Genomic DNA, 24,875 nt, shown 5'->3' with positions numbered 1-24,875 from the left:
AAGCATTGTACAAGCCACCAATAAAATAACTTAAAAAAATTGAAACCCAAACCAAAAACAAACAAACAAAACCTGAACAAGAACAATAATAATGCACTATCCCTGCAGGTGATTCCAACTCATGGAGCCCACAGGTGTACAGAGTAGAAATACTCCATTGGCTTTTCAGGACTGTGACCTTTTTTTGGTAGCAGATCATCAAGCCTAACTTCCAAGGCATTTCTGAGTAGGTTTGACCTACTCAGTTGACCTTTCAGTTACTAGTCAATCACTTCAATGTTGCTTTGTCTTCATCAATTATTTGCAAGCTGGTCAAGTAGAGTCTTAGTTTTTATAATTTCATGAAAGATTTCCCAAATCAGAGATAAACATATGATTACAAATGTGATCATTCATGTAATTCTATAGATGATATTTAAACACAATGAAAAATTGGGGTTTTTCTGCAATTAAAAGACTGATAACATCTGCTGAGAGCTAGCATGTTAAAAAATGAGCAGCCTCTTATTTGTTACTGGTGTGAGTATATATTGATAGAATTTTGGAGATTAATTTTAGTAACATGTATCAAAATAAAATGAATTTATCCTATAAATGAAAAATTCTATTTTATCCAAGGAAAGAATGAGAGCAGTAGAAAGATAAAGCAGACTTTCTTATAGTAGCAGACAGCAGAAAAAGCCACATTGCCCAACAGCAAATTGCTTAGTATATAAATCATGGCATTAATATTACATGCTACTCTTAAAATAATGACATCAATTTCACCCTCATTAGTACAAAAATATGATTGAAATATTTATATGTGATAGAAGCAAATAAAAAGGCAACACTAAAAATACTAATCCTGCAACAATATATTATATGTGTTCGTGTACACATACATGTTTCCTCACACAGAGGATTAACTTTGATAATGGATCTCCAGGATTGTGAGATTAAAATCAATTGCTTTTCTCCTCTTTTATATGCTCTTAGTGTATGCTTTGTAAGATATTACTTATAATGACAATGTATAGATTTCATCGCCAGAAAACAAAAAGGAAAGTGAAAAATAGTATGTCTACTTTAAGCCATCAATTAAAATGGAAGTTGGGCATATGAAATTTTTGTCATAGTACTTGATATTTTCAAAGATAGTATATATGGGTAGCAAACTATTTGTTAATTTCTTATTGTTTTCCCCCCTTTGGGAACACTAGGTCTATTAAAAAATTGGCTTCAATTGTTCATTAAACCAGGGCTCATTACAAAACTCCATGAAACAGAAGTAATTGAAGACTTCAAATCATTTGTGAAGAGGATGTTAGTGGTCTCATCAAACTTCTTCATTTTACATACAGGGATGCTGAAACCCAAGAAGGATCCTGGGTTGGCTCAAAATAACACAACTAAGAAGAGCAGAGGGAAGGCAAGAAATCATTTGTTGTTGTTTTTCAATTGCCAATCAATTTCCTATGTCAAAGTTATAAAAGTTGCCAAGATGCCTTTTATTATCATTATTTATACTTACAAATAATGAAAGTGTGGAGAAGATGACTTTCCAAGACTGACTAATTATCCCAGATTATCAAAGCATAAGGAAAAACTATATCTGTGTCTAGCTTCCTTAGTATTAACATACTTGTTAGGTGTGTATACAAACATGTAAACAAAACTCACTACCATTGAGTTGATTCCCACTCTTAGCAGCTCAAGGTAGAACTGCCTCTGCAAGCACCTGAGACTGCAGCTGAGAAAGCCTCGTCTCTTACGTGTGTGTGTGTTTGTGTGTAGATATAGATGTCGTTCATATATCTTTATTTCATAAGTATGTATCTATACACACATGATTATGAATTAATTATTCAAATACATGTGTTCTGAATTTAAGCTTGAAATGACCACATGCATGTGTTTTATAGGATGGTGGTAAAGAAGGAAGGCCAATACAAATGGATATTCCTTCTTTTAATGTGATACTAATGTTATAGAGTGACCCCTAGCTTCCAGAAGAGCATGGCCGGACTAAGATTTTCCTGCTGAGAGAATGTGATTACAGACCTCTCTCTCTCCATACTTCATATACACCCAGTGCCCTTCATGCACGACCTGCATCCATTTGTCAAGTGATGCTTATATGTTGCTATGATGTTCTAGCAAAGCTTTCAGACTAAGATAAACTGAAGGGACATCCTGGCAATCTAATTCCAAAAATCAGTCTATGAAAATTTTATGGATCACAATTTTCTATTCCTCAAGGGATCAAGAGACAGACAGCTTTTCAATCTTCATGCATTGAATTACCATGATTTGGTGTATGCATCATGGTATTATGAGCATCAACCATCTTTCCTTAAAAAGCAGACATTTCATGGAGAATTACTCATTTATTTAATAAATCACATTACTTTTAGATATGGTATTAAAATATAAAGTCTATGTTAACTAAATTATCCCAAAGTAAATAGTTTTTGTAGTAATAGCACAGTGTGTTGTTTCATTCTTACCTCTCAGTAGAGAATTACAGACTTTCACTGGCTCACTCCTCGAACTACGCACCCCCTTTGCCCCAACAAACACATCCAAAAAATCCATTAAATTGTATTGAATTAATTTGTTTCAAGTGTGCATTTCCTAAACTCCTTCTCAAAACAATCAGTCCATTTTCTTTTAATCAGCTTCCAAAATGATATGCATGCATAATTCTTGCATGAAGACAATATCAGCTACTGAAACAAACGTCACTGCTCCTTCTAGTTCTTCTAAAAGTGATTTTATAATGTGGTGGGTTCTGTGGTGGATTAAAATAGGATAAAATAAATGGGGCTTGAACACTGCTCTTTGTTTCATGGGAGAAACAAAATGGCTGAGGCTTGCCACAGTTTGGCTGTCCTTTGTCACCACACTGATCAAATTAATTCATTTAGTTTCATGAAGTTCTTATCATATGTAATTCTCCAGGAATGCCACTGTAATTTCTCACTGATGAACAACCAGTTTGTGCCAGATGTAGTAAAGACAGCTGCTGTGTAACTTTGTCTGCCCTGCAATGCCAGTTTCCTATATCTTGACCTGTGGGCAGATGCTGTCAATTCCTTTGAGTTGCCCACGGTGCTGCAGAGAGAACAGCACTTTTGTCTTGTCCTGGGTTTCCACTCTGGGTGGCCAGACTTCAGCCTAACCCCTGAAGCCCACTTTGTGTCTTTAAGTGATATGTCTATCCCCTGAATTTAAAAAATGCTGTTTAAAGTACTCAGTGAGAATAAACTCTTATTTCTAAAAGTATGTGCAACTGACAGCTGGGTAAATATTATTTTCACACCCAAATACTTTTTGGTAAAGGAGTTGAAATACATTCAATAAATTAGCTTTTCTATTATATTTAGCTAAAAATCATTGGTCAGTGTTTCTTCTCTTTTTTTCCCCCACATCACCTGAGCAACATTATTGATTGATTGATTTGTTTGTTTGTATATTTTTGGCAACATTTTATATTTTTATTTTTGATATTTATAGTTTAACTGTGAATTGGGTGAAGATTTACAGATCAATCAAGTTCCATTCAACAGTACATACATACTTTGTTTCACCTCATTGATTCAGTCCACACAATGTAAAATCATTCATCTCATTCTACCCTGTATTTCCCACTTATATTTCCTCTTTTTTTAATCTTTCCTGTTTCTGACCTCTGTCCTTGAGTGATTGAGGCCCTTTTGATTTTAAATGTTTAATTTTTCTAAAGAGTTTATACCTCCCTGGCATTATTTATCACTTTACAGATTTTTTCTATCATTTAGTTGAAAATTGAGTCATGAGGGTACAGTTATAGATCTCAAAGGTAACTAAGGGACATAGAGTAATTAGTTCCAGTATTATCTAGCTGATCAGTAAGCGTAACCATTTTTTATCATATATAGCTTTATTCCACCTTTATATTCTACTCTAGTCAGAACCTTCTAATGTTATCCCTAAAGTAATAGTAGCTAAGCACCATCTAGTTCTTCTGACACTCAGGGCCATTGAGACTAAGTTTCCTGTGGCCTATTAGTACTTTTGGACTAATTGTTTCCATGTCTTTGATCTTCTTCACTCTACTTTGCTTTATATGGAAATAAATGAATATTTGTATCTTAGATGGCCTTTCATGAGATTTGAAGACCCCATTCTTTTACTCACTAAAGTGGAATTTAGGACATCTTGTTTGTTGTGCCCATTGAGATTGATGTGCCTCCAGACTGTGGTCCTGAGCCTCCAGACCAGGTGGCTCATTCCTTCAAATTATTTGGTTATGGCTAAGAAGTTTTCATAACTTCACCCCCTTTCTGCTCCACTATATTCATAGATATATTTACAGCATGTAAACACATATAGACATATTCCCTGTCCAACCTATATATTTTGTTGGTGAGTGTCCTTTACTTATAGTGATCCTATATATACCAGAATGAAGCATAACCCAGTTCTGTGTTATCCTCGCAATTGCTATACTTGAGCCCAGTTTTTCAGTCACTCTTTCAATCCACCTCATTAAGGATCTTCCTTCCACTTCTTTAATGCCTTTCTATTTGATCAAACATGGTGTCCTTTTTTTAGAGACAGGTTTCTCCTGATCACATGTCCACACATGTAAGAAAAAGTCTCATCATCTTCACTACTGTGGAGCATTATGGGTGTATCTCTTCCAAGACAAAGTTGTTTGTTCCACAGACAGTTATGGGGCTAACAATACTTTCCACCAGTAACATAATTCAAATTCATTGATTCTTCTCTGGTCTTCCTTATTCAGTGGTCATCTTTCACATGCAAGTTGGATAATTTAAAATACCATGGTTGTATCAGGCATCTTAGTATTCAAAGTCCTCATCTTTAATAAGCAAGATTATGCCATCTGCTTATCTCAAGTTGTTAATGAGTCTTGCTCTAATCCTGATGCTGTATTCTTTTTCATATATAGTTTCATGCTTCTGATCCCATTCTCCTTCCAACACATGTTCAGCTTGTGTGTCTTTCTATGTATTCACTCATTAATTATTTTATTACAATTATACATATATTAACCTGCCTCACTGTCTTCATTTGTCTTGCTGACCTGCCTCTTAGTGAGTTGATTTTTATATGATGAAACTAAAAATGTACTGGGAACCCCTGTTTATCTTGTTACTGTTATTCCATGTTTAGTAATCTCTGAGTCCTGGTAGCAAAGAGAATGCTGATTCAATCGACTTCCATACATATTTACAACCCTGAAATTCCCATGAAGCATTTCTATTCTACTTTATGAGGTAACTAAGATTTAGAATCCATTCAAGAGCAGTGAGTAATTGTGTTAGTCTGGGTACTTTAGAGAAATAAATCCACAGAAACTTATGCATAAGAGAGAGTTTTATATAAAGGTTAAGTGTGCATCAAGAAAATATCCCAACCCAGTGCTGCCCAAGCCCATAAGTCCAACATTAACCCATTAAGCCATATGTTCAACACCAAACTATAAAGTCTTCCACTGTCTCACAAAACAGACGCAATGATGCCAACTGCAGGCAGAAAGCCGAGTCAGTGAATGTGTAAGCATCTCAGCACTGGCAGGGGTTTCCACATGACTGCTCCAACACCCAGGGCTGCATCGGGGTAGGTCCATGTGACTTCTCCTCAGGAATGTCTTGCAGGAAGTGAACTTTGCCAGCTAACACAGGAAACTGGCTAAGGCAGCTGCACCCGGGTATGACCATCACAAAGCAAGAGACCTGAGAATTAGAAAGGTGAGGTTAACCAGACCATTTATCCTTCCACCCTTCAATTAGCCCCACATGTGTTTATCAGCCAAGTTGGCACAATAAGCTAACTACCTCAGAAATCTCTGAAGATTGGTTAAAATTAGCATTATGTCTTATAGATATTTTTAAGGGTATACTTAGGTAAATTTTAAATATTGGACTTGTTTATTAAAATATATAATTCCCTATATTAAAGTTTAATTATGCAAATATATGTGCATTGTTAGAGTTGACCAGCCCCTCACACATTATCACATGTCTGGTAGGTGCAATACTACAGTGAAAATAAGTAAAGATTGTAGTAAAATCATATAGAACCTGAAAGATAGAAGAGATTGAAATAATGGAGTCAGACACATTTCATTGTAGCATGCTCACCTCAGCCTCAGTTGATTCTCTGGCTCACTATAGAAACCATTATCAGTAGGGTATAAATCCTACCTACAGGAACCAAATCAATGACTGAAAGCCTTTAGGGAGAAGTACTCCATTGTCCTTAACAGCAGGGCGTGGGCCCCTCTTGTGGTGGGCCCAGACAGTTGTCTGGTGACTGACTGCCTTCAGGGAGGTTACTTGACAATCATTTACCATTAGCTGCAAGCATTGTCCTAAGTCTAACATATGTTTTGGGGAGATGACTTGGGAGAAATTTTTCTGTTTTCCACAATGCATATTATCAACAGTTTCCAAATTTGGATGATATTTAACTTATTTGAATCATCTCCATTATAAAAGTGAATGACATAGACATTACCTCAAACAAATATATAGAATTAAATTTGTAGAAAGTTGTGTGTGTGTATAAATCACTGCCATTAAGTTAATTCTGAATCATAGCAACCCTGCAGGACAGAGAAGAACTGCCCCTGTTGGTTTTGAGACAATAAGTCATTGCAGGAGGAGAAACCTCGTCTTTCTCTAATGGGATGGAGTGTAGTTTCAAACAGCTGACGTTTGGCTCTTAGCCCAAAGTATAACTCACTATACCGTAAAGTTAATTATTACTACTATTCTATTTCTACACATGTGTAGCTTAGTCATGATCTTTTGAGAAATCAATATTTTATTAATTAAAAATAATATGCTATATACATTTGCAGTTCTGTATTCTTATTAAAAATTTAACATTTAATCCTAGCTCATTTTTCAGATCTGAAAAAAAGACTAATCTTAGAAATTTGTTGTTGTATAAAGAACTAAACACTAAGCTAAAATTAAAACTATATGAGTAAAATGTTCATTTATGTTATCATAATGTATGATTACAGTTTTCTAAAATTAGAAAAATTATGGAGATGATAAAAAAAGATGAACTTGCTGTCAACTCTGATAACTAGTTGTTTTCCTGGAAAAGACACACAGTGCCAGAGTCCTAATTCCACATCAGTTACACTGAATTTATGAGAATTGAAGATAATTTGGAACAAATAAATTTCCTAAGTGGCCATGCTGTAATGACTGGAGAGAAGCATTTAATATAAGGTCAAGATGAAACTATCTCTAGTGCATTGTGTTACCTGACCCATATTATCAATCCATTTTAAAATCTCCTTTTCTGAGATATTAGTGTAATTTTTCATAGCAAATGGTGTATACACATATACGTGGATGTCTGTGTGTAAGTGAAGAAAAGCTGGCTTTATATATATTAAACATTTTTGAGCGCTGTATATGCAACATAAATTAGCATGATTAATTTAAAACATTCAAATTTCATGGGAGGAACTACCGAATTAAGTCCTCTCCCCTCTACCTTTTTGACAATGTCATTACACAGAGAAGGAGAAGACATAAAGAAAACTAAAATTCAGACATAGAGATGAATCTTGAAAATACTATGCTCAGTGAAGTTAAGCCAATCACAAAAGGACAAATGGTGTATTGACTTATTTAAACAAAATACCAAGGATAGGTGAATGTATAGAAATGCATGTTTAATAGTAATTAGCAGAGCAGAATGGAACAGAAAAAAGATAAACCATTGTAGGAAGTGTTGAGTTATCGCGAACGGGGATAGAAAATTAGGCAGATGTACAACACGATGTAGTTGGTATCATGGAATTTTACACATGAAAAATGTTGAAATAGCAAATGATATGCTGAAACAGGATATGGGAGATAGTTTCAAAACAACAATAAAAACGAAAAGGTGAAATTACAGCAAATTTTACTGATGTTCTGCATCCTCTGTGGACTCTGTTTAGAAGAAATGGAAGTATCCCCAACAATTTCTCTCATTTCTATCTAGTCAATGTTGACTCATAGCTATAGACGGTAATTAATCAATGCTCATGATTCCAGGGTGGGTCTCATACACTCTATGAAAGAAAACAAGGTGAGTCATTGTGAGGTTTTTCCTAGTGGAAAATACCTCCGTTCTGGGGATTTGCACAAGAAAGAATTCACTGCAAAACCCGTTTGTAACCCAAGTGCATTTTTATGAAGAATGGGAGAAGTTTCAGGTTTACAGTCTCAAAGAATACACGCTATTTCAGGGAAGTGTTCCAAACCATGCAGAAGCCGCGCAGAAGTTCCCAACTGGACAAGAGCAAGTTTGTGGAATAGCGCACCCACACATGCAGAACTGAGGCCAGAGAGAGCCAGCACTGCGCAAACAAGAGCTTGTGTGGGAGAGTAAGCGAGAAGAGGATAAAAGAGGAAATACCAGAGTGTGCTTTCTGCCTTTATTCTAGCCCACCTGCTGGCTCAGGCAGGCACGTTTGAAGGTATTGGTTGACCCCACTGGCTGCGTTAAGCCCACCTGAGTGATGTGCTGGGCCTAGTTTTGGCCACCCATGTGTACTGCCCACCTGGCTTGGGGCCTGAATTTAACCATGCCAAACCCGGGGTTTTTCATGGGTGTCTAATGTTTGCCTGTTTCCCTTCCAACTTCCCCTAGGGCAGCCGTTCTCAACCTGTGGGTCACAACCCCTTTGAGGGTCAAACAACCCTTTCACAGGGGTCCCCGATTCATAACAGTAGCAAAATTACAGTTATGAAGTAGCAACGAAAATAATTTTATGGTGTGTGTTGGCGGGGGGTGGGGGTGGTGTCCCCACAACATGAGGAACTCTATTCAAGGGTCGCAGCGTTAGGAAGTTTGAGAACCACTGGCTTAGGGAGTCTGTGCAGACATGGGAGGGAAAACCCACCTAACGATAAGCTGCCTACCTAACTCCATCATAGTCCTCTAAATGAAGCAAAGTAAATATTCTTAAACTATAAGGCTACAGCTTTTGAAATCAAAATGGCTCTAAGAATTTAATACTAGCTATTGTTTTTATGCTATCATTGATTTTATATTACATAATTTAGGAAGAAGTCTGGCACAGAGCTTCTCTAACAAATTAACTAACCAAACCAAATGTAACAAATAATGCTGAGACATATGTATGCTTGTATTTTAACCATTGCATTGAATCTCATTGGATATGAATATTAAAATCACATTATTTATATTGTTTTTAAATTTAAGGCCTTTGAGCTTCAATTAACTTCCTGAATACTTTGATGATCAGAGAGAGAAAGCATGTTTTTACAAACTGATTTTTACTGCAGTGATTGGCGTTTAATACAGTAGCTACAGTCCCTAGAGGGTGATGAGCTAGGGTGGTAACCAAAAGATCAGCACTTTGAAAATAGCAGCTGCTCCTTGGGAGGAATATGAGGCTCTCTACTCCTATGAAATATTACAGTCAATAAAGAGTTATAGTATCAAGATGGCAACTGAGTAGCACACATGTCAGGGATTTCATGGAGAACAGGAGCCACTGAGAGGTATATCAAAGGAGCTACTGAGAGGTATGTCCTCCACTTCCACACCACAGTGTTTTCAGCATAAAAATAGGTAGATACAAATTTACCAAAATTAGAGAGCATCAAAATCTGCCAGTTAGAATCCCTTGGTCATCTCTTATGGAGCTGTGTAGGGCGAGTCAGCAGTGCAGCTGAGAGCAGGTGTAAGTAGAGAACATAAGACCAGAGAACTAAAACCCTACTCAGCACATCTAATCCCCATTCCCTGAGGTACAGCTAAAAACAACCTCTGATCCAAAAACATCCAAAAGCTTTAACCCTTAAAAAACACAGTCACACTAGGACTTTTACTTTTTACTTTCAAACTTCTCTGGAATGCAGCTACCACACACCTATTTCATTAACAAAGTATTAGCATAAACAAAACAAGAAGAAACTGTAGCCGGTTTTACAAGCTCCTGATCAAAGCTTAGAGCCCATCCATATGAACAGTTCTCTATCTTATGCTGCTGTTCTTTTTCCTATTATTATTCTTAAAACTTTAATCTCTTGCCCCTTCCTTTAATTTTCCTTTCTTTAATCTAAATATGTAAAGTGTTACTTCATGGCACTATTAACCTATCTCTTATTTTTATTTTTCTTCTCATCAAACCATTTCTTTCCTACTCATCCTCATAAAACCAAAATCTGACACTATTTTTATATTTTTGAAACATAGTTTTCTTTTCTATCAAATACCCAGTCCCCATCACTGCAAATCCGGCATTTTGGGGGGGCCTAATCTCCCTTCCTTTAACCTACTAAAAAACAATATCAACCCCTCTCATTATTTTACCTACAGCTCTTTTGCTCTCCCTCACTAACACTTAGCCACTTTGGGATAGCTCCCCTAACACCTAATCTAACACATCCCCCCGGATACTTAATACAAATTGCCCATCACCCCTCTACTGCACAACCTAACAGAGTAAACCACTCCCACAAAATACCACCTACCTAACATCCCTACTAGTGACTCCAAGATGTCTGGAAAACAAAAGAAGCTATTGGCACACACACACACACACACACACACACACACACACAAAGAGAAACAGAGACAAATAACTGATTACCAACCAGACCTAAATGCAATGGTTGCAATTGAACAGGCTATGATAGTGCTCATACAACAGTTGAAGGAAGAGCCTGACAGAAAAGTGAACCAAAAGAAAAACTAGTAACCTCACTAGAGAAACTCCAAACAGAAACACAAAAATCAAACACTCCAAAACCAGAATTAAACAACACTATAAAGGAATAGGACAGTGCTATAAATGAACAGAGAAACAGAATCCAAGAGATAGAAACACAAATTAGTGAGCTAGAAGAAAAACTATAAATTCAAACCCAAAGTATGAAGAAATAACCCCCCAAAAATGTAAAAGAGAATGAGAAAGTTTGAGACAAATGAAGGACCAAAAAAAGAAGAAACAGAAACAAGGAATTATGTGTTTCTTATAGGGATTCCAGAAAAGGAGGAAGAAAAATATCCACACAGCAAACAGTCCAAGAGCTCCTGCAAGAGAACTTTCCTCAATCTCTAAAGAGGACAAGAAGCCAAAAAAACCCATCCAGAAGTGATCCCAAAAGGAAAACTCCCTAGCATATTGTAGTCAAAATGCCTAATATGAACAGCAAGGAAAAAATTCTATGAGCAGCTAGAGAAGAAAGATCAATTGCATATAAAGGGCCAGCATTTAAAATAACCTCAGATTTCTCGGCATAAACCATGCATGCAAGAAGACAATGGAGTGACATATACAGAGTATTGGAGGGGGAAATTTTTTGTCAAACTAGTTAGAGTAAGCTGCTATAGACCCAGTTAGTCAAAAGAAAAAAATTTCAAGCAGTATTAGTATCAGATAGAGATTGTTGTAATCTTGATTATGGTGGATTCAACTTGATACCTGTTCAGCTGACCTCCCTATTGACTCAACCTGAATTTCTTCTAGGTGCAAGTTTCTCTTGCGTGTTCCAAGACAAAATCTTATAACCACAAAGAAAGAAGAGCCGCCAGTAGAGTGTGTGGGAGATCCTTGTATAAAGTGATGGCAGCCCTACAGGAAGTGGAGGCAAGAGTAAAGGCAACAGAGGCCACAGCACTGAGATCCTGAGGATGAGCAGCAAGCTTCCCAGCCCAGAAGATGAGTAAAACTGAGTGCTTTTGGCCATGTGGTGGCTTTTAGAATAGGGTACCCTTTAAGCATTTATCAGAGCTAAGGAAGCTTTTTAATATTTGCCTGAGTAGGTAAGAAACCAAGGCCCCGTGTGGGTGAGAGAACACTAGCAAGAGAGGAATGCAGGATCAGAAAGAGATATGCCTGCCAGCATGGCTGAGGAGATGTGCTGCTATAGGCAAAAAGACTATATCCTTAATAGTTTCTGAACTTGACTTGTTTTTACTTATTAACTTCTCTCATACACACCAAACTTATGAGGAAGGAAAAAAGAGTTACAGTCTTTGAAAGACAAGGTAGCTTTCCCTGATGCTACAGGGTCACTATGAGTCAGAATTGACAATGTCAGTGAGGGTGACAGGCAGTCCCAGGAAGCTACTGTCAATGGAAGCTTGTATTCCAACCACAGCAATATATCATGAAACTTTGAATGAGACAAGATACAAAGTAATTTGGTAAGTTATAAAATACTATAGTGTATATATTTTATCACTTTTATCACAGTATAAATCACTTTTATTATTTTAAAAGAACAACCTTTTTCATGTATCTAGATTTTATACATCAAATGACTGAAACTTAAGAAATCACAGGCATTCCCATATTGAATTTTTTATTGACATTGTTTTTCATTTTCTAATAAAAATTGCCTCACGATTACAGACCTCTTTAAATAAAAAATCCCTCTGTCAATCTTCTTCTCAATTTGTCTTCCAGTTTGCTAGTGTGTCATACTCTGGAGACTTGCATATTAATGTGATTCTGAAAACTTTCTACCTGCTGGTATGCCACCTGCTGCTATACTGCTGGTATGTTAAATAACAACAGGGTGACCCTTGGTGGCTAGGCTTTAGGGGTGCTTTTACAATAAAAGCAGTCTGGGAAGAAGGAATTTAAAGTCTACTTCTAAGGGTATTAGCCACTGTAAACTTCATGAAGAACAACAGATTATTGTCTTATATAGTGCTGGAAGATGAGCCTTTGAAAGTATTAGCCCCTTAAAATACTGTGTGGGAGAATAACTATCTCCTGAAAGTAGACTCAACCTTGAGGACATGGATAGGGCAAAGATTTTAATAACTTATTTACTGATAGGGCAAGATTTAAGTTGAAAACATCCATTAATAATCAGAATGTGATACACAAAATGTATGATTTTAGGAAAAATGGGAAATCATAAACATGTAATACAATGCATAAAGGTTGATATCCTAGGCATTAGAGTTGAAATGGAATAGTATTGGATATTTTGAGCTAGATAATATGATTTGTTATGCAGGAATGACAAATTCAGGAGGAATGTTATAAATTTATCATTTGAAAAAAGGGTTTAAAGATCTTCCATCATCAAGGAAATGAAATCAATTAGTAAAATTTATGTACTAACCATAAAACTAGTGAAATTGAAGAATACTACTAACAACCTCTGTCATAAAAAGATCTAATGTGCAATAAAGATGCATTGATAGTTATTGGCAATTAGGATGCAAAATTTGGAAACAAGAAGGAAGAAATAGCAGTGGGGAAATATAGACTTGGTGATGGAAATGAAGCTAGAGATTACATGTTAGAATTTTGCAAAACCTAAGAAAGTAGAAATATCATAGAAAAATTTTTCAATAAAACAAAAGGCAATTGGAGACATGGCCTTCTTCAGATGGAATACACAAAAATCAAATTGACTACGTCTTTGGGAAAAGACACTTAAAATGCTACATATCAGCCATTAAAATGAAGCCAGGGGCTAACTGTGGAACAGACCATAAATTGCTCATATATATGGTTAGCTTAAAGCTTAAGAAATTTAAAACAAGTCCACAAAAGTCAAAATATGAACTTCAATCATCCCACCTGAATTTTAAGAACAGAATTGACTCATTGAACACTAATGACAGAAGACCTGCCCACTGTAGGATGACATCAAAAACCTCATTCATGAAAAAAGGAAAAGGTTACTAAAAAGACAGAAAAGAAATAAAAAATCAAAGTGGATGTCAAATGAGACTCTGAAGCTTGCTCTTTATTGTGTAGTAGCTAAAGCAAATGGAATAAAGGATGGAGTCATAGTTTAATAGAACATTTCAAAGAGCAGTTTGAGAAGACAAAGCCATATATTATAATGAAATGTGAAAAAAAAAACCTGAAATTCGAAACCCAAAAGGGAAGAACATGCTCAGCATATCTTAAAATGAAAGAACTCAAGAAAAAAAGAAAGCCTTGAGTTTCAGTATTGAACATTCAATGGGCAAAATATTGAATGATGATGCAAGAAGCATTAAAAATGATTGAAAGAACACAGAACCACTGTGCCAAAAAAGGATTGTAAAAAATAAAACAAGCTAGTTGACATGACAGCATTTTAGGAGCATATGGGCAAGAACCAATGGTGCAGAAGGAAGGTGTTCAAGCTGCATTGAAAGCATTAGTCAAAGACAAGGCTCTGAGAGACACAAGAAGATGGTGTCTAGTTAGATTCACCAACCCAGAGCTCCTGCTGCCAGACTAGAAAACTGGGAGGTAAGTATAAGGCTTATTTGGACGCGAAAACAGAATCAAAGACCCAATTAATGAAGTTTTAGAAGCAGGCTTTACTGAGAAGCTTGTGGGCGGATTCAGGAACCCAGAGTATTGAACAATTGAAGCCACGCTGGGGAAAAATCCTGGCGGCATTTTTTTTAAACATTTTATTAGGGGCTCATACAACTCTTATCACAATTCATACATATATATATACACATACATCATTTGTATAAAGCACATCTGCACATTCCCTGCCCCAATCATTCTCAAAGCATTTGCTCTCCACTTAAGCCCTTTGCATCAGGGCCTCTTTTTTCCCCCCTCCCACCCGCTCCCCCCTCCCTCATGTGCCCTTGGTAATTTATACATTGTTATTTTGTCATATCTTGCCCTATCCGGAGTCTCCCTTCCGCCCCCCCCCCCTTCTCTGCCGTCCATCTCCCAGGGAGGAGGTCACATGTGGATCCTTGTAATCAGTTCCACCTTTCCAACCCACTCACCCTACACTCTCCCAGCATCGCCCCTTACACCCTTGGTCCTGAAGGTATCATTCACCCTGGATTCCCTGTGCCTCCAGCCCCCATATGTACCAGTGTACAACCTCTGCCCTATCCAGCCCTGCAAGGTAGAATTCAGATCATGGTAATTGTGAGGAGGAAGCATCCAGGATCTGGGGGGAAAGCTGTGTTCTTCATCAGTACTACTTTGCCCTCTGACTGACCCATCTCCTCTCCTAAACCCCTCTATGAGGGGATCTCCATTGGCCGACACTGGGCCTTGGGTCTCCACTCTGCACTTCCCCCTTCATTCAATGTGATATATATATCTATGTATAGATATAGATATACACACACATATATACATATATATATATATATCTATTTTTTTGTGTGCTTGATGCCTTATCCTGGTCCCTTTGGCACCTTGTGATCGCACTGGCTGTTGTGCTTCTTCCATGTGGGCTTTGTTGCTTCTGAGCTATATGGCCGCTTGTTTATCTTCAAGATTTTAAGACCCCAGTCACTATCTCTTTTGATAGCCGGGCACCATCAGCTGTGTTCACCACATTTGCTTATGCACCAATTTGTCTTCAGCGATCCTATCATGGAGGTGTGCAGCCAATGATATGAATTTTTGTTCTTTGATGCCTGATAACTGATCCCTTTGGGACCACTCGATCACACAGGCTGGTGTGTTCTTCCATGTGGGCTTTGTTGCTTCTGAGCTAGATGGCCGCTTGTTTATCTTCAAGCCTTTAAGACCCCAGTTACTATCTCTTTTGATAGCCGGGCACCATCAGCTTTCTTCACCACATTTACTTGTTCACCCACTTTGGCTTCAGCAGTTGTGTCGGGAGAGTGAGCATCATAGAGTTCCAATTTAATACAAGAAAGTATTCATGCATTGAGGGAGTGTTTGAGTAGAGGCCCAAGGTCCTTCCGCCACCTTAATACTTAACCTATAAATATAGACACATAGATCTACTTCCCCATCCTCCTATATATATTTGCATGTACATGTCTTTGTCTAGACCTCCATAAATGCCCTTTGACTCCTAGCTCTTTCCTCCATCTCCCTTGACTTTCCTCCTGCCCCACTACCATGCTTCGTCGCCACCTGGGCTAGAGTATACCTCTTCTCTAAGCAACCTTACCCTTGATCATTTCCCTCCAGGCCTGCCACTCCCCCTCTCTACCATTTGGGGTCCCATGTTTTTCCCTTGTCCCTGTGTTTGTTAACACCACTTCCCTACCCCCTCTACCCCCCCATCCCAAGTCCCCCCGGAACTGTCAGTCCCGTTGTTTTTCCTCCCGATAGTTTATCCAGCCTGTCCTATTCAGACAGACCTGTGGAGACACTAACATGAACGAAAACAAGACAGAGGAAAATAAAGCAACAGTTTACAACCAGACAACAAAACAACAAAAACAAACCACTGACAAAGAACAGAACAAAACAGTTCACAAGAGAAAAGCTTGTAGTTAGTTCAGGGATCGTTTGCTGGCCCTTAGGAGCTTTTTCCAGTCCAGTCTGTTGGGGCACCTCGCCCTGGCCCCAAAGTCCACTTTCAGCATTCCCCGGGGACCTTGCCACTCCATTCCCTTGCTGTTCCGCTGCACTCCCACAGTGCTTTGCTTAGGTGTGGTGGAATCAGGTCAGGTGCAATTCCCACACTGTGTCTCTGGTGCTGTCCCCTGTATCGCCCTTAGTCACTGAGGGGCATCATTTCTCATAGTGGGGCCAGCCATGTTGTTCTCTCTGTGGACTGGCTGCTCTACTCAGGAACATCATCCTCACGGCCTGGTGGGCCAGGCTGTGTTCCACTGTCTCCTCCTGCCCCTTCATCTGCTCCAGTGTGCTCTGATCAGATATGTCCATCTCCTGGAGCTGCAGAGTCAATGTCGTCCTTTGGAACAAATTCTTTTCGGGGGAGGGGCAGGAATCCACTTAATTTATGGTGCTGGGGCCAGCCTCCCAGACCTCTCCACTGGTTCCCTACTCCACGCCGGGATATTGCATCCACACCTTGCGGCACTGGGTTGAAGTCTGGTCCCATTTTCCCTGTGGAGATATAAACAATACCCCCCCCCCTTGGGTGGATTAGTGTCCTGGTGGCATTTTTATGCCCACTGCTGGCAGGCACAGCTGAGGAGGATCATAGCCTGGGGAGGATCTGTGCAGACAGGTGCTTCAGAAGGGAAAAGGTCGTTAATCTTCTCTATATGTCAGGGACGGGTAGAGTGAACAAAACTTCAGAAAACATTCTGGCTTTGTGACGAGCTGGTTCCGGAAATTTGGCATTGAGCAGGGGAGGGGAGGTCGGTTAGGGGTCAATCTTGAGAGCTAAGATGGAGGTGCAGGACTCAAAATGGAGTCTGTTGTGCCAAGACCGGACAGTAAGGTGAAGGAGACTGGGAGGTGGAGTCCTGAAATTAGAATCAGGGTACTAACATCTGTCCTGAACTTTTTTTTTTTAATTTGCATTCACAATGTGAACCAAGAACACACTAAATTGCTCTAGGTTTGGCACACTGAGCTCATGGGCTCCAGCTGAGCAGCTATCTGTGCCCTAGTGTGGCAGTGAGTAGTCATTTCCTTAGGACGAAGCCCTAAAGGGGACATTATCCCAGACCAGAGCTCCCTGCCTGTTAGCTGCCGTAAGCTCATAGCCTGGGGTCGACGGGTAGCCATAGATTTGGAGCAATTGAAAAAAAGTAAGGACATTTACCTGAGTCAGGTCATGGTATGGCAGAAAATAAGTGGATAGTCATAGTCCTGGGGGGAAATTCAATTATAGTTGGCTGAGATGAAAACCTCTCTGATTAGCAGGATTTCCTCCTCTGGGGGTCAGCATGACAGCCCCCAAATCAGGGCACTCCATAAGCACAATATAAAAAAGAAAGAGAAGTATTTTCTCAGTAAAAACTGCAAATCCCATGCTTGTTTAACTCTAAGGTAACTGGTAGAATGAGTCCTTTAACAGACATTTGCTTAAGACTGGAGGCCCTGCTAAGGAAGGCCAGAAGTTAGCTACAGAGCCCAGAGGCTTTCAACATAACAAAGACAGCCTGGAGCAAGCCTAAATTTCAGGATAATTTAATTCAATTCCTCCTGGCCAGGGGGGAAAAGAACAACCTCTGAATTATTAGGGCATCAGTGGTCCTGGTGCAAGCTAGAACAACAAACCCAGCTCCACTCTCAGTGATCCTACACACAGTTGTGGAGGTACTGTCTATCTTGGGGCCCTACAAGGCTGAGGGAACACAGCCCACCCTGCTACAGTGCTTCATGCAGCACAAGGCAGCTATACCAGTGAACTCCAGTGCTTAATACCACTGTGGGAACCGCTGCTTGGCCTCTGCTGTGATGTTTCCTTTGAGGGCAATTTTGCCCAGCATCTGTGGAATCCTACACCAAGCAGGCACACCAACCCATGACCTTGAGGCAGGGTTATAACTCCTCTGGCCCCCAAACCAGTACTCAGTTATCTCTTTCTTACAACTCTTTATCTTCTCTCTTTAGTCTCTCACCCTTCTATCTTACCCACAGCAGTCAATCTCAAAGGGCCCAGCTTTTTCCTCCTCTTTTTCTTTCTTTCCCTCTTTTTTCTCTTCTCTCTCTGTCCTTTCATATGCCTCTGCAGTTTTCTGGGCCACTACCCTCTGCCTAGGGAAACTCAACCCACACTTAACACACACAAGGCAGCTGTGGCAGCCATCTATAGTGCTCCCAGCTGCCGAGGAAACCTGAGTCTGGCCTCTAAGGTTATTCTGCCAACTAGGGCAATTTCTCCCAGTACCACTGGGACCCTGCACTAAAAGGGCACACTAACTTGCCACCTTGGGGTAGGGTTTAAACCCCTCCATCCCCACATTCAGGCTATCAGGGATCAGCTATCTCTTTACCCTTTTTTTTTTTTCACTCTTTCCCATCACAGTCAATCTTGACGAGCACAGTTGTGGTTTTTTTCCCCTTTCTTTCTGATTCTTTTCTTTATTCTCTCTCTCTCTTTTTCTCTTCTTTCTTTCTTCATTTCCATTTATATCCTGTCCTATTCTTTCCTTCCACATGGAATACCAATTGAAATGTTGCAACAAGCTGAAAAAGCACTCACTTGTCTATGCCAGGAAATTAGGAAGACAGCCACTGCGTTGACTGACTAGAAGAGATCCATATTTGTACACTTTCTGAAGAAAGGTGACTAACAGAATGCTCAAATTATAGAACAATATGACTGATGTGGTTTACTTGTTTATATGCAAGTAAATTCTACTGAAGATCATGTAACAATGGTTTCAGCCTACATTGACAGGTACTAGCCAGAATTAAAGGCTGGATTCAGTAGAGAATATGGAATAAGGGATACCATTACTGATGTCAGATAAATCCTGCCTCAAAGTAGAGAATACCAGAAAGACATTTGCTTTTATTTCATTAATTATGTCAAGGCATTTGACTGTGTGGATCATAACAAAGTATGAGTAACCTTGAGAATCATGGAAATTCCAGAATACTTCCTTATGCTCGTGGAATTTCTGCATGGATCAACAATCAGTTTTGAGAAGACAATGAGGGACTAAAGAGAACATAACAAGAGAACAGAATTTCATGGTTTAAAATCAGGAAATGTGTGCATCAGGGTTGTACCCACTCACCATACTTATTTGATCTCTATACTGAGCAAATAACCAGAGAAGCTGGTTTATATGAAGAAGAATGTGGCATCAGGATTAGAGAAAGACTCATTAACAACCTTCACTATGCAGATGAAACAAACTTGCTTTCCAGTGTTTTGAAACACTTGCTGATGAAGATCAAGGATTACAGCCTTCAGTATGGATTACATTCAATGTAAAGAAAACCAAACTTTTCACAACTGGACAAATAGGTAATGTGTTAGACAGGGTTCTCTAGAGAGGCAAAACCAGATTGCTGATAATTATAGATATAGATATAATTTATACGGATAAATATATAACGCAAAAAAATGAACAGTTAAATTATGAAGCAGTACAAATGGCTCAGTGCAACTCACTCCCGTGAGAGAGTTGTGAGACACTGGAAGTCCTTCAAGTCTTGAGGGCCGCCAGGTAAATAAAATATTGAAAGTAATTTAAAATGTTTGCAGCAAAACTTCAGCAGAGACGTGCCCAAATGTTCACTCTTGATTCAGAAGAAGACATGGACCCAGAGATAGCATTGCTGATGACAGATTGGACTGTGTGGACCATAAAAAACCATGGATGGCATTGTAAAAATGGGAAATCCAGAACACTTAACTGGGCTCTTGTGGAAGCTGTACATATACAAAAAGACTGCTCTTTGAATAGAATCAGATAATTACACATAGTTTAAAATCAAGAAATGTGTACATCAGGATTGTATACTTTCGCCATACTTAAACAATTTGTAAGTTGAGAAAGTAAGCAGTGAAGTACCAGCCCCAGCAAAATGTGGTGGCCCTGGACTGGACGCCCGTCAGTGCCTCTGAACTGGCTGTGGCTGCCAGACTGCATTCCTATCTGGACTCTTGACCCCGCTTCCTGTCTTTTGGTTGTGCCCAAATTTTCTGTCATCCTGGGCACAAACCTGTCACCAGCTTGACTTGAGCTTCCACTTAAAGGTAGCTGCTCTCTGCTTCACCTGTGTTTGCTGCTATTCCTGTGTCATTCTTGTATCAACAGAGACTTGTGTCTCTCTTCACTGTTTCTGAAGAGGTGGGATTTCCAAGCTGCTTTGGACTCAGATAGCAGCAAAAACATGGCTACCTTCAGCTCTTTCAAGTCCGGGAGACCCAAATATTGCCCTATGAGAGATGGACGTGTTGCCGGGATCCCTTCAGCTGGCTGCTGGAACTCTGATGGAGCTTCAACTGGTTGCTATTCACTGTGTTAAGGGAACCAATGATTAACTCCTTATCCTTTCCAGAACATTGAGTGAAAGGGATGTGTTCTAGGTGCCAAGTCGGCCACAATTTTGGTAGAGCTGTCTGAGAAAAGAATAGAGATACAAGAAGTAGAGAAAAGATTCGGGGAGAGGCACAGTCTCTGGTCTTGGACATCAGTGGAGAGCATCTGGCTGTGCCCATGAAAGGAAATTCACAGTGCAGGTTGGTAAATTAGCTGTTCTGCTTTTTCGCACTGGGAACAGCCCTGCACCATTAGCGAGAGAGAACCCGGGACATGTGCCCAGCTCATCACTTTCCAGCCTTCTTTCAACAAAGGAGCCTTGCTCAGTGTGTGCTGGTCCATAGGCTGAATTACCCACATCTTGCTGTACTTTGTCAATGCACAGTTTTCATAATTTAGCCCAGTGTTTCTTCGGTGTTGAGCCCCCTTGGGGATGGTGGCTTGGTTCATGACCTGCTCCTTTTTACTGTGATATCCTCAACTCTCAACCTCTGCCGTGTGGGATCCATCCACTCCCAGGACCACTCCTTACTCGAACCCCCATCCACCTCTAATAAAAAACCTTTTAACTTGGTGGAAAAAAGTATTAAAATTGGAAAAAAGGCTTATAACAACCCGAGTATGCAAATGGCATAACCTTGCTTAACAAGAGGACTTGTAACACTTAGTAATAAAGATAAAAGACTATATCTTTCAACATGAATTACAAATTAATATTAAAAAAGGCAAATATCCTCATAAATGGACCAAGAGACAATATGATGAAAAAGAATAAAGATTAAAGTTAACAAATATTTGTGTGGCTTAAATCCACAATCAATGCTAATAGAAATAGCAGTACAGAAAGAAAATGACTTCTTGGACAAATCTGCTATACAATCCTCTTTGAAGTGTTAAAGAACAAAATGCATTTGAGTTCTAGGTGTGCTAGGACAAGGCCACCACATTATCAAAAGCCTCATGCACATGAGATGGCTGAACAATGAATAAGGGAGATAAGAAGGGGAATGATACATATGAATTATGATGATTTTTTCATTACAAGATAATTTTATTGGGGGCTCTTATAACAATCCATAAATCAATTGTATCAAGTATATTTTTACATATGTTGCCATTATTATTTTCTAGACATTTATTTTCTATTGAGCACTTGGTATCATCTCCTCTTTTTTTTACCTCCCTCAGCTCCCCACCCTTGTGACTCCTTGATTAATTATAAATTATGATTATTTTCATATCTTACACTGACTGCTCTCTCGTTTTTCCCACGGTTTGTGTTGTTCATCCCCCTGGAGGGCGTATGTGTGGTTATGTGTCTATCATTGTGATCGGCACCCCCTTTCTCCCCTCCCCTCCCCATCTTTCCCCTACTGTTCTTGTATCACTAGTACCATTCCTGTGTACCTGTGCACATGCTCCCGTCTAGCCCCCAGTGAAATGTGGTACTGGGGTCATGATAGTGGGGCATGAGGGAGCTCAAGGAACCAGAGTAATATTGGGTGTTTCATCAGTGCTTTACTGTGCCCTGGTTGATTCTTCCCTTCCTTGTGACCCCTTTGGGAAGGGATGTCCCATTGTCTACAGATGGGTTTTGGGACTCTGCTTAGACCTCCCTCGTTCTCAACAATATGCTTTTTGTTTGTTTATTTGTGGTCTTGTGATGCCTGTTACCTGCTCCCAATGACACCTCATGATTGCACAGGCTGATGTACTTCTTCCATGTGGGCTTGTTGCTTCTCTGCCTGTTTAACTTCAAGTCTTTAAGACTCCAGAGGCTGTATCTTTTTATAGTCGAGCACCATCCACTTTCTTCACCACTTTTGCTTATGCACCACTTTTGTCTTCAGCAATTGTGCCTGGAAGGTGAGCATCACAGATTGCCAGTTAGAACAAAGTGTTCTTGCATTGAGGGAGGGTATGAGCAGAGGCACAAAGTCCATCCACTGCCTCGGTGTATTGCCATATAAATATATGTTACTAGGTCAATACTTCTATTTTTATGAATCAATGTATTTACATACGTACACAGCTATGATTTTACCTTTATCCATAGCTTTGCTTCCTATGAATTATGATGTTGGTGAAAATTTTTGAAAGTTCCATCGACTGCAAGAATGTTTTAGGCTGGGTTGCCTAGAAAAACAAATCCAGTGACACTCGTGTATATGTAAAAAAAGAGCTTGATATCAAGGAGTATTTGGATATCAAGAAAACATCCCAGCCCAGTCCAAATCAAGTCCATAAGTATGAAACTAGTCCATAAATCCCTCTTCAGACTCACACAGCTACATGCAATGATGGAGAATGCAAGAAGATCACAGGCTGGTGGGTGCAGAGTCTTTGGATCTATTACAAAACTCTGGTAGTGCTCAGCTGTGTGACTCTCCAACAGGAAGGTAAAGCAAGCAGAGAGAGGGGTCAGCCTCTAGAGAATCATTCATCTCAATTGCTCTCCAATCAAGCTGCAACCTGATTTATAGGCTATCCACTGCCCCTATGTTCGTACAGGAGCCATGTTGGCACAATAATCCTAACCATCACACAGAAAAACAAATACATCTGTCTTGGAAGAAGTACAGTTAAAATGTTCTCTTCTAGAGAACATGGTGATATTTGGCTCACATTTTGATATGTTATCAGGAAAGACCATCTGTGGAAAAGTATATCATCCTTGGAAGAGTAGAAGGGCAGCAACAAGATGGATTGACAAAATGAATGTAGCATTGGCTAAAATATAATAAAAATTATGAGAATGGAGCTGGATCTGGCAATGTTCTGTTATTTGTTGCATCATTATGAGTTGGAACTGACTCAATGGGACTTCACTGCAACAACATGTCTCTTTGCTTGACAGGTACTACAGTGTATAAATAAGAATGACATGTTGTTACCCCACATTAATGAGAAAGTAGTTGACAAGTCTATTTTATTAGCTGTATAATATATTAATCAAGTGTTGTGTATGAATTCATTGTGCATAGCATTATGAGAAGACAAATAAAAATCCTGTCTCCACTCTCAAGGGAAAGGTTTTATAGATCATATGGTTGTGATGGAGAAAGATGAGAATACTTAATTCTCACAGGAGAAAGTTTGGTTGGTCCCATCCAATTGATTCTCATTAGGGAAATCTGAAGAAGGTTTTTTAGAAGATGGTTCTTGAATTGGGTCTTGATAATGATTAACAAAGAAGAATGAAGACAAAGTTGAAAATTCAGGTAGAGTTTAATTATATATGACTTTATAAGCCAGGATGAGAAATGAAGAGAGACATGAAAGGACAGCGATTTGATGATGTAGAAGAGGTGAAGAAGAAGAAATAAAAAATGAGGGAGGTGCTGTCAGCCATCTGTAGGAAACAGAAAGATTTCTCCCAAGTCATCTCCCTGAAATATATGTTAGCCTTAGGACACTGCTTGCAATTAACGGTAAATGATTGTCAAGTATCCTCCCTGAAGACATCAGTTGACAGACTTCTGTCTGGTCCCACCACAAGTGGAGTCCACTCCCAGCTGTTAAGGACAATGGGCTACTTCTTCCTAAAGGCTCACGACCATCAGTTTGGTCTCTGTAGGTGGGATTTACACTAAAGTGATCAAATGTTCCGCTTTGGGCGGGACAGTCCTGCGTTTTAACAATTTGTCCCGCGTCTCGCGGCATTTTAACAAAGTCCCGATTTTTGGAATGAATGTACAACAAGCTAGAGAACGGTGGGAGAACGGGAACAGAATATACGGTTTTCGGCTGCCATGTGGCTTTTTCGCCAGGATATGAGTTTTATATTATTTTTGTTAATTTTATAATGTTAAACTTTAATAATTACAAATAATTGTTGATAACTGATTATTGAGAACTGCTTATCAAAATTTGTATTGCTGATCAGTTGTTAGAATTCGACCACCATTGTTTGGACTTAATGAAGAATGGCATTTTTTGGCATTGACAACGACGATAACATTTTGTAACCATCTGTCAGATGATACACATCATACTGCTTGCTAGTGCTAGTTAAACAAGTGATATCAACATATCAGCTTCAGATAAGTTAGGTAAGTAATTTATGTATTTATCTCATAAATACATAAATTTTCTTGAATTTAGCAGACAGTGCTCATATTATTTAGATTTTATAGTGGCCGCAAAAAGTATAGTGCCAGCCTTGAAAGTGACACAACTTACATTAATGGCAAATTCAGAGAAAAATTAATACA

The 24,875-nt window shown here is 39.1% G+C and overlaps 1 pseudogene; it reads left to right on the top strand.

Moving 5' to 3' along the window:
- The window catches only part of LOC142446048 (aladin pseudogene), a 29,240-nt pseudogene extending 8,185 nt beyond the window's left edge, over positions 1-21,055 (top strand).
- The last annotated feature ends 3,820 nt before the right edge of the window (positions 21,056-24,875 follow it).

This window comes from Tenrec ecaudatus, chromosome 4 (assembly GCF_050624435.1).
Source record: "Tenrec ecaudatus isolate mTenEca1 chromosome 4, mTenEca1.hap1, whole genome shotgun sequence".
NCBI lineage: Eukaryota > Metazoa > Chordata > Mammalia > Afrosoricida > Tenrecidae > Tenrec > Tenrec ecaudatus.
This window is presented reverse-complemented; position numbering and strand designations above follow the sequence as displayed.